The 18,060-nt window shown below is 32.5% G+C and overlaps 1 protein-coding gene across 5 annotated transcripts in view; it reads right to left on the bottom strand.

Moving 5' to 3' along the window:
• Positions 1 to 18,060, bottom strand: part of PHF14 (PHD finger protein 14) — a 168,058-nt gene that overhangs the window by 31,850 nt on the left and 118,148 nt on the right. The gene's annotated exons all lie outside the window — the stretch shown is intronic.

The raw sequence follows: 18,060 nt of genomic DNA, 5'->3' as shown, positions 1-18,060 counted from the left end.
AGATAGAGAACAAAACAGTGGAAATCATGGGTGGGGTGGGGTAGTGGGGTGGGGAGGAAATGCGGAGGTATAGATCAGAGGATACAATGTAGCAGATAGTAAAATGAACAAGTCTAGAGATCTAGTGTACAACATGAGTACTACAGGTAATAAAATTGTATTGTATTTGGGATTCATGCTAAATAAGTAGATTTTAGCTGCACTTGTCACAAAAGCAAAAATAATGGGTAACTATGTGAGATGATGGGTGTGTTAATTTGCTTCACTACAGTAACCTTTTTGCTATCTGTATGTATCCCATAACAGTATGTTATATACCTTAAATAAAGAGAATAATATTCATTTAAGAAAGAAAAAAACAGAAACAAAAAAACCCCCAACGACAATAACAAAAATTCCGATCGTTCACTGCTGGTATATAAGAAAGCAATTGACTTTCGAATATTAACAAGTAATGCTGGATCACCTGGACATCCACATGCAAAAAGAAAAAAAAACTCTAGACACAGACCTTACATCTTTCACAAAAATTAAATCAACATGGATCAAACACCTAAATGTAAAATGCAAAACTGAGAAAATCTAGGTGACCCACGAGTTTGATGATGACTTTTTAGCTGCAAAACCAGAACTATGACCCATCAGAGAAAAAAAAAAAAGTTAGACATCTTAAAATCCAAAAGTTCTGCTCTGAGAAAGATACTATTCAGAGGATTCAATGACCAGCTACAGACTTGGAGAAAATATTTGCAAAAGACATATCTGATAAAGGAAAGATATCCAAAATATACAAAGAACTCAAAATTCAACAATAAGACAAAAAATGCAATTAAAAAATAGGAAAAGATCTGAACAGATACCTCACCAAAGAAGATATATATATGGCAAAGAAGCATATGAAAAGATGCTTAAACATCACATGTCATTAGGGAATTGCAAATTAAAACAACAATAAGATACCACTGCACACCTATTAGAATGGCTAAACTTCAAAACACTAACAATACCAATGCCAGTGAGAATGTGGAGACAGAAGAACTCTTATTCACTGCTGGAGGGAATGCAAAAAGGTAAGCCACTTTGGAAGACAGTTTGGCAGTTTCTTACAAAACTAAACATACCCTTACCATATGATCCAGTAAATAAACTCTTTGGTATTTACCAACTAAGTTGAAAACTCATTTATGCCCATATAAAGATCTGTAAATGGATGTTTTTGGTAGCTTTATTCATAATTGCCAAAACTTGGAAGCAAACAAGATTGTTGTACACAAAATGGACAAATTGTACACAGTCTCTCACCTTTAATAGGAGAAAGGATAAATCAAATGTAGCATATTCTTACAACAGAATATTATTCAGTGATAAAAAGAAATGAGCTCTCAAGCCATAAAAAGACATAGAGGAAACCTAAATGAATATTGCTAAGTTAAAGACACCAGTCTGAAAGAAGGCAACATACTGAATGATGCCAACTATATACCATTCTCAAAAAGGCAAAACTATGGAGACAGTAAAAAGATCTGTGGTTGCCAGGAATTTGAGGGTAGGGAGGGAGGAGTGAATAGGTAGAGCACAGGAGATTTTTAGGGCGGTGAAAGTATTCTGTATGATACTGTAATGGTGAACATATGTCACTTGTTAAAACCCATGGAACATACAACACAAAGAGTAAATCCTGATGTAAACTATAGACTTTAGTTAATAATAATGTAGCAATACTGGATCATCAATTTTAACATATGTACTGCACTAGTGCAAAATGATAACAGGGAAAACTAGGGGGAAAAGTGCAGGGATGTGGGGGTATATAGGAGCTCTCTGTACTTTCCAATCAATTTTCTGTAAACCTGAAAGTACTTAAAAACAAAAACAGAAAATAAAAGGTTACTAAAAGAAGCAAAGAGAAAAAAACTAAGAAACATATTAGAAACTATTATTACTACAATCACTACTTTTCAAACTGTTAGCAGTTTCCTCCATACAAATTGTATGCACACTCTCACTCTCTTCAAGGATTTCCTCCGTTGCTTCAAACACCAGAAAGACCTGGGAAGTATGGTAGCACAAGTTAGCATGATACTTACATGACTTCTTAAAGTTAGGTTTGAATGTATAATTTGCGGAATGTGGCCTGGAATATGTGTCAATTTCCAGATAAGATTTTAAAAGCCACTGTGCAATTTCCAATTTTTCCCACAGTGCTTTGGACTGTATATGTTAAAATAAAACCTCCATCAGTTGGGTCTCCGACTGACTGTGTTGAGCAGAGCTGCTATGCCAACCTGTACTGACACGTTGTGTGAATGTGAAATCTACTTGTGTTGTGTTAATCTACTAAAAATTTGCGACAGTGTTTGCTATATAATCTAGCATATCCTAATCTATATTCCTATCAAATCCTACCTAGCCTTCATAATTCCATTCAAATGGCATATTATCCACAATCTCTTTTTGATTCTTGGAGCTGAAAGCAATCTTCCTAGTCTCTCGATCAATTCACAGGACCTTATCTACACCTTCTAATGGAATTTAACACTTTAACTCTTATATTATAATTATATGCATACATGCTTTATCCTACTCGAAATTAAGTTTTTTAAGGGCAAGATTTATATTTGATTCTACTAGTATATCTCAAGCACCTAGTAGAGTATGTGGCCCTTTTGAACACAGATTTTCATTCAATAAAATGAGACTCCTATTGCAGACTATTTGGTAGATCCATCAAAAGAAATACAAACCTGAAGAAATAAAAGGGCTACAGTTTCTTCTCAAATTTTATGTAGAGAAAATACAAAATAAATATTTTCTTTCAGATTAATTTTACACTCAGACAAAACCAGTGTTCTTCACTCTGGAGGAAACAACCTCCCTTTCTTTTAGAAATTCAAAACTATGTCTTCTATTCAAAGAAATCTGCTATAATCAACAGGCACTACTAAATGTTAACAGAAATGCTGAGTGAACTAAATAGGAATAGAAACTATTCTAAAAAGAATAAGATTTTAAACATGATGAACAGATGTTTTCTTATGTCTCTTACTCTTGTTTTTTTTCCCCGCATATTTGGGTCATAGCTGGCAGAATTTATGTTCCAGACATTGTCTCAGTAAATAGCCTTGAGCCTCTAAGGCAAAAACTAGAACCTGTACCTCTTCCAGTGCTGTTTAGCAAAATAAAAGTTTAAAAGATAATTTCAGTAAAAAACTAAAAGAAAACAGCTAGCAGTAGAGAACTACTAGAAATAATTTTAAATACATCCTAGAAGAAATTATGTGTAACGATCCAGGCTCCTTATCCATCTAAGGAAGTATAAGAAAAACATCCTCCATCATAGAGTTTGCAATTGAGCTGATAAAAATATAGACATAAAAAGCTAAATAACAGTATAGAGATAACTACTGAATGCCAAATGAGCAGTCTAGCAAAAGAAAGTGCAAAAGAAATCTGGTCTAGTCCTACGGACTGCAGGGGAAACTAGAACTTAAATAGGACTTCAATTAAACAACAAAAAACCCCCTGATGACATGAAGCTTTTTGTAAAAACGTTTTGAAAGAAAAAGAGAAGGGTAGGGGAGAGGGAGAGAGAAAGAGGGAGGGAGAAAACAGGGAGAGAGGAGAGAGGGAGGAGGGGGAGGGGGGAGGGGAGGTTGTGAGAGAGAGAGAGAGAGAGAGAGAGAGAGAGAGAGAGAGAGAGAGAGAGAGAGAGATCTGGAATATTAGCATGGAGCCAGATTAAAGACGGCCTTGAAAGTCAGGGATAAAACCCTGATGTCTATCATATAGTATGGAAAACGGAGAACTCTTTCTTTTCTTGGGTTTTCTGACCTGGTAATGTGAAAAAAATTTTTTTTAAAGATTAAATGGGAAAAAGTTTGTAGGATAGCTTGAGAATAGAAATTTTGGTATTCAAGAGAAAGGAGATTTTTTAAAGAAAGAACAGAGATAAGTGGCATTTTTTCCTTCTGAGACAGGAAATAAGAAACTGAGGTAGAGAAAGTAATAAAGACTCATTAATGCTTAGACAAGAAAAAATAAGGATATGGCCCCCTTTTCCTCAGTGAAGTAAGAGAAACGGTCATCTTGAAAAAGTAAGGTTGCTGGAAATAAAATTGAAGACTTGAGGTATACAGCAAAGATTCAAAATAATTGCTGTAAAAAAATCTGGTAAGGAGCTTGCAAAAGACAGCAATGAGTGTGGGCTGGCCAATTCGCTCAGTTGGTTACAGCATGATGCTGATAACACCAAGGTCTGGGGTCCCTGTACCAACCAGCTGCCAAAAAAAAAAAGACAGTAATGAGGCCTGGTTTAAATTAGAAGGCATGAATTTGTAGTGAACCTAAGTCCAAATTTCTCCAGTTATTTCTGGTCAAAAAGAAACAGTTGAGATGAGCCAACACAGTAGACCCAGTGAAAGTTGGGGAGTTATAATAAAGAACTAAGGTTTTAAAAAAGTGTGTTAAAATCCCAAGTCATAGTTTTTTTAAAAAGAAGGGGAATTAAATCTCATAGAGGATGGTGGCCTAGAGGTCTTGAGAAGAGTTGAGGAAATGGTACAAAGTGTTTGAAGGAGTGGAAGAAGTGATAATTATGGAAAAAAAAAAAAAAAAAAGGCTAGAACTAGAAAAAAGATTGTGATTTGAGTCATGGTGATAGGGTATTTGACATAATCACATTAAAGCATTTATGAAGTATGAGGTAGGTGAAATTTTACCTCTCAATTTCTCATAAATTAGTAAAAATTCATTTTTTAAAATATATGCACAGATAAAATACTTCAGAAAATATTTTCTTCCAAATTTCACACAAAGATTGATCTGTTTAATTCATCAAAGGAGAAAAGCATAAAGAATGAGGAAAGGTAAAGCTGGACAATAAGGATTTCTTTAGAAGAGGTACATTAAAGAAAGGCCCTCATATACGAGGGATTTTCTAAAAATTACTGAGAGTTTGTCTCCTAGGAGTTTGGGGGACACACACTGGGTGGTGACGTGTGTCTGCTAGCTGTAGTGGCAGAGCAAAGATGCAGGGCTGCAGGGGGAACGACTGCTCTTTCTGAGCTTGTCAGAGCAAGGGTTTGCATGTATTTTCCTTAGGACAAATGTGGACCTATGAAAGACAGCACACTCTGTCTGTCTACAAAGGGATCTAGCCAAAAAGGATAGCCTTAGTGGGATGGAGTAATGCTAATCAAAGGGGAGACAAAAGGAACTTGAATTCTGAAAAGGAAGAGGTAAGTAACCCACAGAAAAAGTCATCTCTTATATCAAGGAATCTGCAGTAAAAAAGCTCTAGCAATGAGACATCGCTAAAAACCCACAAAAGGAAGAGACAAGAATCAAAGTCAAGTACACCCATCCTTCCAAATTACAAATTTCCCATATTGAAGCAGGTCTGAGCAGGCAGAGAGAAAAAGCTTTGGCTGAGACTGAAGCTTTGACATTAAACTGGACTAGATTTTTTTATGTTAAAAGAAAACTAGTCATACCTATGGGTGATGGGAAAAGCCATGAGATCTGTCTGAGAGTTACTAAGGAGAAAGGAAGATCCAACAGAGCTTGTTTAAAGGCACTAGGATGAAAGAATTAAGCTGGTTTCTCTTTGCACCTTGTCTTGAATTCAAGAGTAAAATTTACTGAATCAAAATAAAAATGGGGCCAGCCCCATGGTTCACTCAGGAGAGTGCGGTGCTGGTAGTGCCGAGGTCACGGGTTCGGATCCTATATAGGGATGGCTGGTGCACTCACTGGCTGAGTGTGGTGCAGACAACACTGTGCTGAGGGTTGCAATCCCCGTCCTGGTCAGAGGAAAAAATAAAAAATAAAAATAAATAAATAAATAAATAAAAATAAAAATGGAAGATTAGTCTTTTAAAGATAGTAATCTGGACAGTCCTTAAAGCATTTAATATGAAGAACAAATAAAACTAGTTCTTTTGTCTCATTATACTCATTTAAAATTAATTTGAGGAGTTCTTGTTTAAAGGTGTCAAATTCATACTGCAGGATTTGTTTCTTTCATATTGCTATTGTGAGTATAAAAAAATACAACTGTATTTGACCCCATTAGGGAGGTTCCTATATTAGGGAAGCCTTTTACTGATAAAGGAGTATAAACATACCTGGCAAATATAGAGAGTATCATATTTCAAAATGCTGCTTGGAAATGTGAAGGAAGGGAGAAAAAGTGGGAAGGAAGGGAAAAAGAGTGGAAAGGAAGAGAAAATTTGGAGATTTTGGAACAGCTAAATCATGAATAAAGAAAGTTTATCTCACTGTAAAAATCAGATTCATGTGTAGTAGGCAGAGCACTCAAGAAGAAATGAAAAATTAAGATGGTACGTAACACAGTCTATATGCTCAAAGCAAGTTAAGGAAAAATGTCTACCTTTTATAGAACTTCAGTCCTTCTTGTAAAAGAGCAAGTGATGTTTTCTAAAAATATCCACTTCATTCACACTCTTAAAATGACTTGAAGTATGAAAAAGTAATTAATGATAACTAAGCTAATGACTGGACACTAAGATGTATTTTAAATTGAGTTATCAAGTAATGATTTGCTGTTGGTTGTTGAAATCACTGCATTAAAATAAGAGAATAATGCTGAAATACTTCATATTCATGACTTGTTTTAAGCTACCTATACATCTGTGCTTTGAAAATTTGTTACAAATATCTAATGATCTAAATTTAGAAATCTGATTTTAGAAATAAAATATAAAGAATACTGTTTGTCTTTAAAAGTTGAGAGAATATTCCAGCTCTCAAGAACAAAGAAGTGAACATACTGCTGACAAAAAATGCTTTGATGCAGATTAAACTTTTCAAAGTGATTCTCAAAACTTTTAACCTCTATAAGCATACTTGAAAGAGTTTTCAAACCAGTGAAGCAGATAATCATTTGTAGCCATTATTGAAGGCACATTTAACAAAATACCAACTGAACTTCAATGAAGGTATACTACTACAACATAAACCTTTAAAGAAACCTTCAGAGAGAACATTAAAATAGGTTGCATCTTAGGTGACCAGAGATTAGATTTCGCATACAAATATGGTCCAGAGGAGAAAAAAGAACTATATATTGAACCTACAACTACTTGTAGAAGTCTGAAATCACAAAATAAGATGGATGAGGTAGACCACCAGTGGAAATATGGTAGAATAAAAGCAGTTACAGAAGGACATTTACCTGTCAATGAGGAGAAAACCATTTTTTTAACTTCTTATAGGCGAGGTAATAATAATTTTTAATAACCATTTTTTAAATTTCTTACAGGTGAGGTAATAACTTCTTTCTGGTTAGCAAACAAAAAAATTAACAAAGGAATTGTCAGCAAAAGAATTAACCCAGGTTAATCTAAATTGCGTTATTTAGGATTTAATCCATTTACAAATAAGGTATTGTTTTTGAATAAGAGAAATTTTTAGTGCAAAAGAACATTGAAAAAACATACAAAATCTTCCAGTGTGTACATAAAGTGGTTGATGCTGTATAAATCAGAATATTCTTAAACTAATTTGAAGGAGAGTGAATGTGGCTGGCTGTAGTTTCTTTTCTAATACACATTTCCAAACGCCATGACTCATGGCAAACATTAAAAAGTAAGACCTGACTCAGATAAAATACAGTGCTTAGTGCTTAATAGTAAAATTCACTTTTAATCCCTTTCTGCCACCTCCCTCCAAGTTCAACAGATTACTTTCTGCTGGGTCTACATAAATCATCCATATTGTTAAGTGGCATCTTCCTTAACACAGATAATTATTTTGGTGAATTTTATGAAAAAAGGGCCTTAAGGAATTATATCATCTTCCACATCCATCTTCCCACTCCTTCCAGGACCATCTTTAGTCAATTTATTTGTTTTAAAAATTATCTCCAGGTTTTATTCCTCTATTAGAAAAACCAAAGCAGATCTCACTTAAAAATATATTTTTCCTTTTCCTATTATTAGTGATAATTATTTATAACAGAAAAATTATGTTTCTATAATATGAAAATCTAAAATGGCTTTAGGATAAAATCTGATTAGAGAATCTCTTGCTGTAAGATATAGAAAATACCTAGACAGATCTGAGTTTGAATCTCTGTCACACCCTTTTAGCTGTGTAATCCTTAACTTCCCTGAAATTCACTTTTTCTTTTCATCTACACAAAGGAGATAAAAACAGTAACTATTTTAGAAGCTGTGGTAAGCATTAAATGGAATTACACATTTTAAGTGCTTAGATAAGGCTGGGCACATGGTTAGTGCTCAATAAATGTTAACTGCTATTATTATCAGTAGTACGATACTTTATCATTTAAAAAATGTTCATATTCTTTGACCCAGCAACTACACTATCAGTATATCTGTATAAAGGAATACTGTACAGCACTTAAAAATCAGATTAGAAAAGAATATTTAACAGCATGGAAAAGCATAATATATATAACTACATGAAAAGAGACAATTATATAATAAAATATATGACTGCATTTTCAGAAAGTAGGTTGTGGTAGGATATACTACCAAAACATGAGCAGAATATCATTAGGTGCTATAATTGTAGGTAATTTAAAATATTTTTCTTCTTTATTGAAAAAAACTTCCCAAATATTCCACAATGACCATGTATTTCCTTTATGATAAAAAATTTAAAAAATAAACAAACCCCAAAGTGTATGAAATTTTATTTTTCTGATTCCAATTTTCTTCAGAAAAGTAGTCAGAGAAAAAAAAAAAAGAAAAAGAGTGAGAAGTATATATAGTTTTTAAAGCAAGATTTTATATAAAGAATATTAGTTGCATTATATTAAAAAAAATTCCTATTTTGAATTGCTATTTTCTAGTTTTGAAGTTAATCAAAACTCAAAAAGAGTCTGATACCTCAAATGTATCATATTTAATCATACCTCTACAATAATATTTTACTTGGCGATCAAGTTGATACATATTTTCCTACTTAAATAAATATCACTTAAACTTTGTAGTAAAAGGAGACTATTAGATAGTGGAAATAGCAAACTAAAAGTAAATTTATTGCTATATTATGTCTTAATTATTAGACAAAAATATAATATTTTAAAAGGCATTAAGTCTCTCTCTTGAGGAACCTGTAGTGCTTATAAAAATGCTATTTCCTGAGCACCATTTCAGATACTGATTTGGCAGGTCTCTGTAGGGCTTTCTGTACTGCAGATTTTACAGCACTTTAGAAGATCCCAGTGCAGGTGGTTTGCAGATTACATGCTGAGAAAAAAATCACTGGCATGTGGGTATATGGACTGATGAAAATCTCATATTGTGATGTAAAACAGATTTTTAAATTTTTTGATAAATAAAGCACAAAAAGGAACAGAGTGATGTTAACCTAACCTATGTAGTTCACAGGGGCCCATCAAATGAGAGCTGAAGTTAATAATTGAATATGAAGCAGGAATTGACTAAGCTGAAACTACGGGGCAGCGGGAGGACAGTGTGGACCACAGTCTTATCATCTGCCTTACTTAGCATTTTGCCAATGGGAAATGTGTTAACAGCATATCTGATGTTCCCAGAAAGAGATATTCAATTTTTAAAATAATGTAAAGGTAAACAAATATGTATGCTATGATTAAAAAAATGTATTACCAATGGTTCCTTCTACTGGGAATCAGGGGAGTAGGTAGCTAAAAGGAAGAGAACTGTAAGTTGTAAAGATAGGGTTCTGAAGAATTTACATGTATAAATCACTGTCCTTTGACTCATAGATATTGAGAGTCTTTCTTTCTAAAAGAAAAGAATTAAGAGTTATGAGAACAAGAACAAATTTCCTTAAGAGTGAGGCTTTCTCTTGGCATCACTGCTGTAAGGCATACTGAAGGCAAATAATCATGTTCTGAAATTCTAAGTGTGTTGACACAGTATGCTCTAAAAGTTAATAATCTTAATTTTCAGGTTCCACAAGGAAGGTGCAAGCGCTAGCCCAGAATTTCCCACATTTCCATTTCTCAGAGTATTCAAACCAATGAACAATAAAAGGATGTGTTGCTGATATATACCTGTTCTCTAAAAGTCATTTGTTAGGCTTGATTAATCTTTTACTATCAAAAATTACATACACCTTGACAAAGTGAACCCATCAATTATTTTATACCTGTCTCCAGTGCTTTGTGACTTTTTAAGTTTATTTTATTTAGTTTACATTTTCATTTCAGTTTCAAGTTTATAGTTTTAACGACCTTGGCAAAGAAATAATACCACTTCATAGTCTATGGAAAAGTCTTGAATATTTCATCACCTGTTACTAAAACATGTCTGCAGTTAAAAACAAGTTTCCCTTTATGCATGTGTCAGTTAGGTCTTTTCCTATTACTCAATACATGGCAGAGCCAGTAGCTTAAATATTAAGGCAAACCTTTCGTTTCTAAATGTCATGCTCTCTACTTATAAAATAAATACATAAGAATATGAACTGTGTGATTAAATTTGATATTTAATGTTAAATATGAATTACCATCAGTATAAAAAGTATGAACTATTTGCTAATGATATACAATAAATTTAGAAAAGAATACCCGATAGAATAGTATATAATTTTAAAAGTTTAGACAGCCATGAATGTCTTGGTTTAAAAATGCATTAATTATAAAGATAGCTTTCATTGCCTCTCAACTCTAGCGAGAAATTAAAACAAATGGACTTTTTTCTGCATGAAAAAATTAGACATGACCTTACTGTATTTAGTGTGAAATTCTGAGACAGGAAAGATTTTTACTTGATGTGTGTGAAGGCAAAAAATGAAACAGAAAATTGCTCATCAGATTACTTTTTAAAAACATTTCTTACATTTGAAAATAAGAACATTATCACTAATTTTGAACTTTTTTCTCTGTGGCTAAAAGGGTTGTCATTTACTAAGTACCTCTATTACTCCAAGTATTGCCATTCAACCTTTTACAGATGAGCGACCTGAAGCTCACTAAAGTAAAGCAACTTGCTTAAGGTCACAAGCATTGTAAATAATTAAGAACTGAACGCAATTTGTTTCTTTTCAAAGCTCATAAATCTCTTTCCTCTACATCATATTGCATACTTTGACTTTCGATATAATTTAAATTACTCTATTTCCTACTATTACTCTATGTCCCAGATTATGAGAACGCCAACAATATGATGACAAAGACTTACGGAAAAATAACTATTATCACTTAAAAATAAAACTGCTAATAGATACACATACTAATTTCAGAAATGTCAAAAAATGAATATATTAAAATATAAGCAACATGGCATAATGCACTTTCATTATGTCTCCAACCCCCTGCCTATAATTTCCTATCAATCTTAGTAAAGATTCTATCAGAAAATCAAAATCGGAATGCTTAAATATATTTGATTTCAGAACTCATTTCCATTAACTATAACAGTTCATTCTTTAAATTTTCTTGGCTTAGATTTGAACATTGTCTTGAAGAAGTCTATCTTAGTTATAGGCAAAAGGGCGCTTCTTAAACACAATATATAGGTTATAAGAAAATTTTTTTAAACAGATAAATAATTCTATAAAGTGATGAAATAATTAAACTGTGCTTACTAAATCAGAAAGAACTATTTACTCTAACTATACCTACATCTAGAATACATGAAATCTCAGTATATTTTATTGAAACCAGGATTTAAGTAATTACTCCTCATTACTGTATTCAGGTGTTACTTTCACAACTCTGAGAATGGGCTAGCTTATTTCACCTAGGACCACCTGTTCACTTTAAACATATCTCTCACACTTACACTGTATATAAATACTGGATTAACAAGTTTACATACTTAATATATTCCAAATTCCTTCTCAATTTTATAACATTAAGATCTATGATACATTGGTTTATTATGTAACACAATTTTAATATTTGAAATTCTGAGTTAATAAGGTAAAAATACTCTTAACTTTTATTTATTTATTTTTAAAAAGATGACCGGTAAGGGGATCTTAACCCTTGACTTGGTGTTGTCAGCACCACGCTCTCCCAAGTGAGCTAACCGGCCATCCCCATATAGGGATCCAAACCCGTGGCCTTGGTGTTAGCGCACTCTCCCGAGTGAGCCACGGGCCGGCCCTCTCTTAACTTTTAAAAAGCTGTAATAAAATATCCTTTTCCTTAACACTTTTTAGTAGGTAAGTGACCTTTTTCGCCAAAATAATAAGAAATAAAAACATAAAAACTATTTTAAACTAAAGGACAATATGAAGTGAGTGACTTCTAAAACACATGTCTATGTACGGCACCCTACTGTATTTTGATTAATTATCTTAGTTACGGTTTAGTTTCTCATCACATATGGTAATCCACAGCATGCTATGTAAACACATCAGGCCCACATGCTGCCTAACTTAGAAAATGGCTTAATTTTTCAAGTGTGTAGTAAGTGTAACTTAGAAAGTGACTTAGTTTTCCCATTTTACAAATTATTTCGTTTAGTTTTAGAAATTCTAATCATTTTCCTTTCTCTGCGAATATGATATTGAAATGTATCAAAATGTGTGTAATAAACACTGACAAACTGTACCTAAAGGAAATAAATTATATATTCAAAAATATTCATAGGAATATCTGACCATGACTTACTAAAGTATATGCTGAGTCTGTATTATATAGTTCCCATAAAAACTACCTTAGGTTATAGTACTAAAAAGGTAAGTATTGATTCCAATTCTATTATAAAGAATGACCAGTAAACAATCTGTGTTTTACTGAAAATTGTTACTTGATAAAAATATTTCCGAGGGATAGTTTTCAGGAAATATGTGTAGGACAATCAAGTAAACAACCTTTTTGAGCAGACAATAATGACAAATAAGTTCAGTTCAGGACATAAATGTTGAGTTTAAACAATTACACGCTATTTTTTAAAAGCACAGTACTGTCTATAATGAGTGGGATTGTTAACAGTAAATCATTATTAATAGTCTCAAAGTACAGCACTCAGAAACTAAAGGATTAGAAGACATTTATACAATTTTGCCTGCCAGAGAAAATGCTAGAACAATTAGCAACAGTCTGAACTTAGTCTAGGACCTTGTCCTAAACTAGAAGTTTTTGGGCTTCCTCCCACCCAATAGCAAAGAGGAAATCTAAAGTTTAAATACAAAATTAGAGTCATCACTGAGGGTAATCATACCACAGTCTGAATTCTTGAACTTCTAGCAAGCCTACAAACCACCACAGATCTGTTGTTCTATGGGATTCTAATGTAGAATACAGTACAAACAACTTTTTTTCCAGACATTTTCAGATCTGTATCGGTAAAAAGGCAAATCAAAACTCAGTAAGTTCGGTAAAACATATTTCTATAAACTTTAATGCTTATTACACAACTGCTAGAAGAGTCCTGAATCAAGACAGTTAAGTGGTATAAGTTTTATCTGAAACCATGCTATAAATATAAAAACTTAAAATTCAACCTCTTGCCAGATAAAATCCCAGAGGTCAAATGAATAGTTAAAATATTAAAAAATCCTTTTTTTATGGGTCAGATATATGCTTCAAATTCAAAGGGAACTTTAAAAGATAATTCATTTTAATTTTATATTTTTCATAAATCATTACAATACATAAAATTCAGACATTCAGTTTCTAATATTACCAGTTTCAATTAAATGTGCTTGTTTAATGTATTGTGGCAAGATACTGCTTGGAGAGACCATCTGCTCAGTTTGTAAAGAGACACAATTCACAATGATTGTTTTACTTGAAAATAAATATTTATATATGTTGTTTTGACATAAACATATCAGTTATAAAATTCTAGTTGCTCAATGCAGAAAATGTAGAAAATAAAATGAAAATTTAAAAAATCATATTTCCCCTACTCAGAGATTTCTAATGCAAATGATTATCAAGAAATACCACTTGCCTCAGCTGGTGTATCATGCATTTGTAGCTTCAGAAAATCATCCACAGAGATTTAGATGAGATTTCTATGCATACACAATTTATTACTGCTCCAAAAGTAGAGTATACAAGAAAGATCAAACAAAAGTGAACCAAATGGAAGTCTCCAAACTAAAACAGCTCATCTCATAGCAGTCAGATAATGACCTGTCATGTATACTGTATGGCTTCTCACAAAATAGAGCTTAAACAAGGAGGAAAAGCTAGAAAAGTAACTGGCACAGTCCCTGTAAAGTACATGATGTATATTTAAATCCTTAGTGGCACTTGTGAATATACGTGACTTGGATAAAGCACTTTTAAAAGAAAATTTTATACATGTTCATTTCACCATGTCAAGACAAGTTATCTTCATTTTGGGTGCTTTAGGAGACATAAGTTGTTGAGAGGTACATCAAGTATATCTTGGAAAAGACTGAAGGGTAAACTATGCCTCATTTATTAATAAACATACAATATCAAGTCTACTTTATATTTTATATGTAAACACAATATAATTTAAAAATGTGAAATTTGACTTGGGTTAAAATCATGGTGTATATTTGTTTTAAAATTCTATGCTAATTTTTAGCTTCAAACTTTGTTACTAACTGAAGATTTTGTAAAATAGGAGTGACAGTTTTTCTTATTTCTGACTGCTCATAAAATCATCAGTGGAACTTGTAAAAAACACAAACAAATGTCCACTCTCATCCCCTGTCTATCCTCTTCCTGAAAAATTCAGAAAAAAAGTTATCGGATGGTAAGCAAATTAGGTGTCCATGTGGGGTAGAGGTTGAGGGTGACAAAAGATTGGTTCCACATCAGAGTAGTAATCATATAAAAATACACATTATGGACAAGAGCCAGTTTTCTGTCAAAGAAGGTAGTTACAAAGATGGAAAGGGAGAAAACTAGAATAGTTTTAGATATCTATAAAAATATAAACAAGTGTGTGTGTGTGTGTATGGATACATTACACACAGCAAGTCCTTGGCTCTGTCTACTGAGAAGAACTAGAAGAGCAACATCCTTTGGGTATGTAGGAGGATGAAAAAATACTGATAGATTTAAAGCAGAGGTGTGACAACTATAGTTTCAGAAAGATTACTCTGGTAAAAGTATAGATATTTTTGATGATGTACCCCAATGGTAAAAACATTTCGAGTATGCCCCCTCACATAAATACATATGTGTGAAGTTTTCTATACCTCTTCTTTAGTACCAATAAACTATTTCTATGATAAAATACTCAGTCATGGAAATTAAAATGATAATCAGATAGAATTAAGTAGATTTAATGAGTCATCGTGTATCTCCAGTGCTACAAACTTCACTTAGAGGCCTCCAGACAGTAGTAGCAGTGGGGAAAGGGAGCAAAGAACAGACTGAACAAACATTTAAGGAAGAAAATTTTTACAGGACTCAGGAATTAATTTGCTGTGTGAGATAAGGATGGAGAAGGCTTGAGGATGAGTCCAGGTATTTGGCTTGGGTGAATGGATGGAAGGAAAAATAGAGGTAAGTGAGGTGGGGGAAGAAGAAGAAAATACATTTCTTTTCCAGGCATGTAGCACTCATTAACAAGAGTATTTTTACAACACAGTAAAGAGCAGAGAGAAAACCCTGATGCATAGTGATAGGTAGCAATGACTAGGCTCTATAGAATATAAGCATAGTGTACTACCTGGACAGCTGCTGCCTTAGTCAAATCAAATGTCTTTGAAGTACAGCCTTTAGGAGAAGGTATGTTTTATGTGTGTATGTGTGTTTCTGTGTGTCTGTACATGCGTATATGTATGCACATATATGTGCACATGTCTGGGTCCATATAACTGGTCATTTTTCATGAAACCTAAAATTACTACCTAGGTTTACGAAGAGTTGATGAGGCAGAGAAAGTCTTATCATGGCATACTTCATGGGTTTGGGTAGAATAGTCATTCTACTTTTAGGTAAATTATTATTAAATCAATATTATTAAAACAAAACACTTAGGTGTATTTCAGCTTTTATATGCTAAAATGAAAAATTATGGATTTAGATATAATGAATCTTGTTGGACTCTTGTGGAATTTCTATAAAAGTAATAGCCAGGATTAATGACATAGAATAGTTTTGACCTTATAAAGCTCAGAGAAAAAAACCTGTTACTTGAAAGACAAAATCATATGTAAATATGGCAATATTTTAAAGTTTCTCCTGGTCCACAGAATTGGAGAGTATACATGATAATATTTTAAGTTTCCCTTGGTCCACAGAATTTGGACAAAATGTTAACAGTTAAATAATGCTTAAAGTGCAATGCATTTTCAAGCAAATATTCAACTATCTACCCTACCTTTGTATTACCTAAAATTCTAAGCCAAAGAAATAATTTCTATATGGGAGTCAAAATTTTGTAGTAAAAGTTAAGACTTACTGGACCTAACAACCTGACTACCACAGAGAAAGTTGGAGATTATATGTGTACATATATATGACAATTTTACATTCATTCCCCCCCCATCGAAATTTATTGAAAACTGATTCAATTCCTTTCTCATGGTAATAAGTATTTCTCTCTTAGCTTTCCATATTATTATAATACATGAATGTGATGAATATACCCAGTATTACCTAGCAAATAATATTCCACCAAACAAATGTAGGAAAATAAGACATAAGCAAAAGCATATGTCTTAATTTTCATTTTGCGTTTCTTTTGGGCCCAAAGGTGATCCTAATTTTCTTGACTTCTATGTTAGTAATACACAGCTTTCTGAATTTAAATGCTTCTGCAGCAATTCACTGAATTATAAAAAATGACATTACCTATTAGTACTTTCTTCTCAGGACCCAATATTAGCAAACATCTCTCAGGACAAAATGCAAACAGAAATTTACTACCCACTGGTCAGAAGTAGAATTCTTCAAAAGTAAGAAAAACAGAATTGACTCAACACAAATACTCAAGGGAATGAATTAAGTCTCCTTAACTTTTAGCTTAAGTATTACATTAAATTTAATTTTTCACTGGAAAAAAGCAGAAGTATATTAATAGTCATGTTGGTATAATGAAAACACAAAGCCATTTCACTGCTGGAATCCTTACAGTAAGTTGCTGTGACATTCCCAAAATCAGATACCATATTTGGATGAAATTTTGAAAATGTTGGTTATTTACCTCTGGTATTTAACCACAGATCAGAGTACAACAAATAAAATACAAGTTTTCTAACAGTTGCCTTCCTAATGGATTTCTATTTTGAGTGCAAAGACCTATTCTCTAGTAGAGAAGAAAACAAAACCAAAGCTAAAGCCTTATTCAACGGGTACTAGCACCTACGGAATGTACAAACTGTATGATATATTCCTACCATATCTGAAATATGCTCCCTTGCATTTCTAATATTCATTAACAAAATTACTGTATAACTTAATAAAGCTACTGTTTGCATTTAATACAATGCTACATATTTATAGCAATATAGAGCCTTTTAAAAAGAATATATACAAAAAGACATATTTATAAAAGGCAGTAAATCCTTTTTCAAAAATTGCTTTCCTAACTTGTTTGCTACAGGTGGGAGAGAACCCCTAACAAAAAATGCATTTAGAAAAAGTACATTATACCATAAAGAGTACCATAAGACAACTATTTATAATCTATAGTAATTCACTATTTTTTCATTTAAATGTAATTCTGAAATGCATTGTTAAATTATGCAATAAAACTTTTTGATATTAAACATGCTCCCTCTTAAATCTGGGTCTTAGTAAGATGACTATAAAATAATTCTTGCTGTTTTATATATATATATATAGTTTATAACCTTGGGAAAAATGCTTGATTATTAAATAAAATATATAGGATATGACATTTTAATTTTAATAATCACTACACAAATATGTAATATTTTAAATAAATTATTTTTGAAAAACCTTCATTTTTTTCAATAACTAAATGCTTTTTTTGCAGTTTTCAATAACAAACTTTTGTAGAAGGCCTCTGTGGTGAGCTGGAGCAATAATTGTGACTAACAGTAAAAAGAATATTTTTGTTTCCAAGATCTAACAGGAATTTGATATCAATTTTAATTCACTCTGGGACAGAAAAATGCATTTAAGTGGCATTGAAGAAAGATGGCTTGATATCTATACTACAATAGACAGTT

The sequence above is a fragment of the Cynocephalus volans genome, chromosome 6 (genome assembly GCF_027409185.1).
Source record: "Cynocephalus volans isolate mCynVol1 chromosome 6, mCynVol1.pri, whole genome shotgun sequence".
Lineage (NCBI taxonomy): Eukaryota > Metazoa > Chordata > Mammalia > Dermoptera > Cynocephalidae > Cynocephalus > Cynocephalus volans.
The sequence above is the reverse complement of the archived record's forward strand: the minus strand, read 5'-3'. Positions and strand labels throughout refer to the sequence as shown.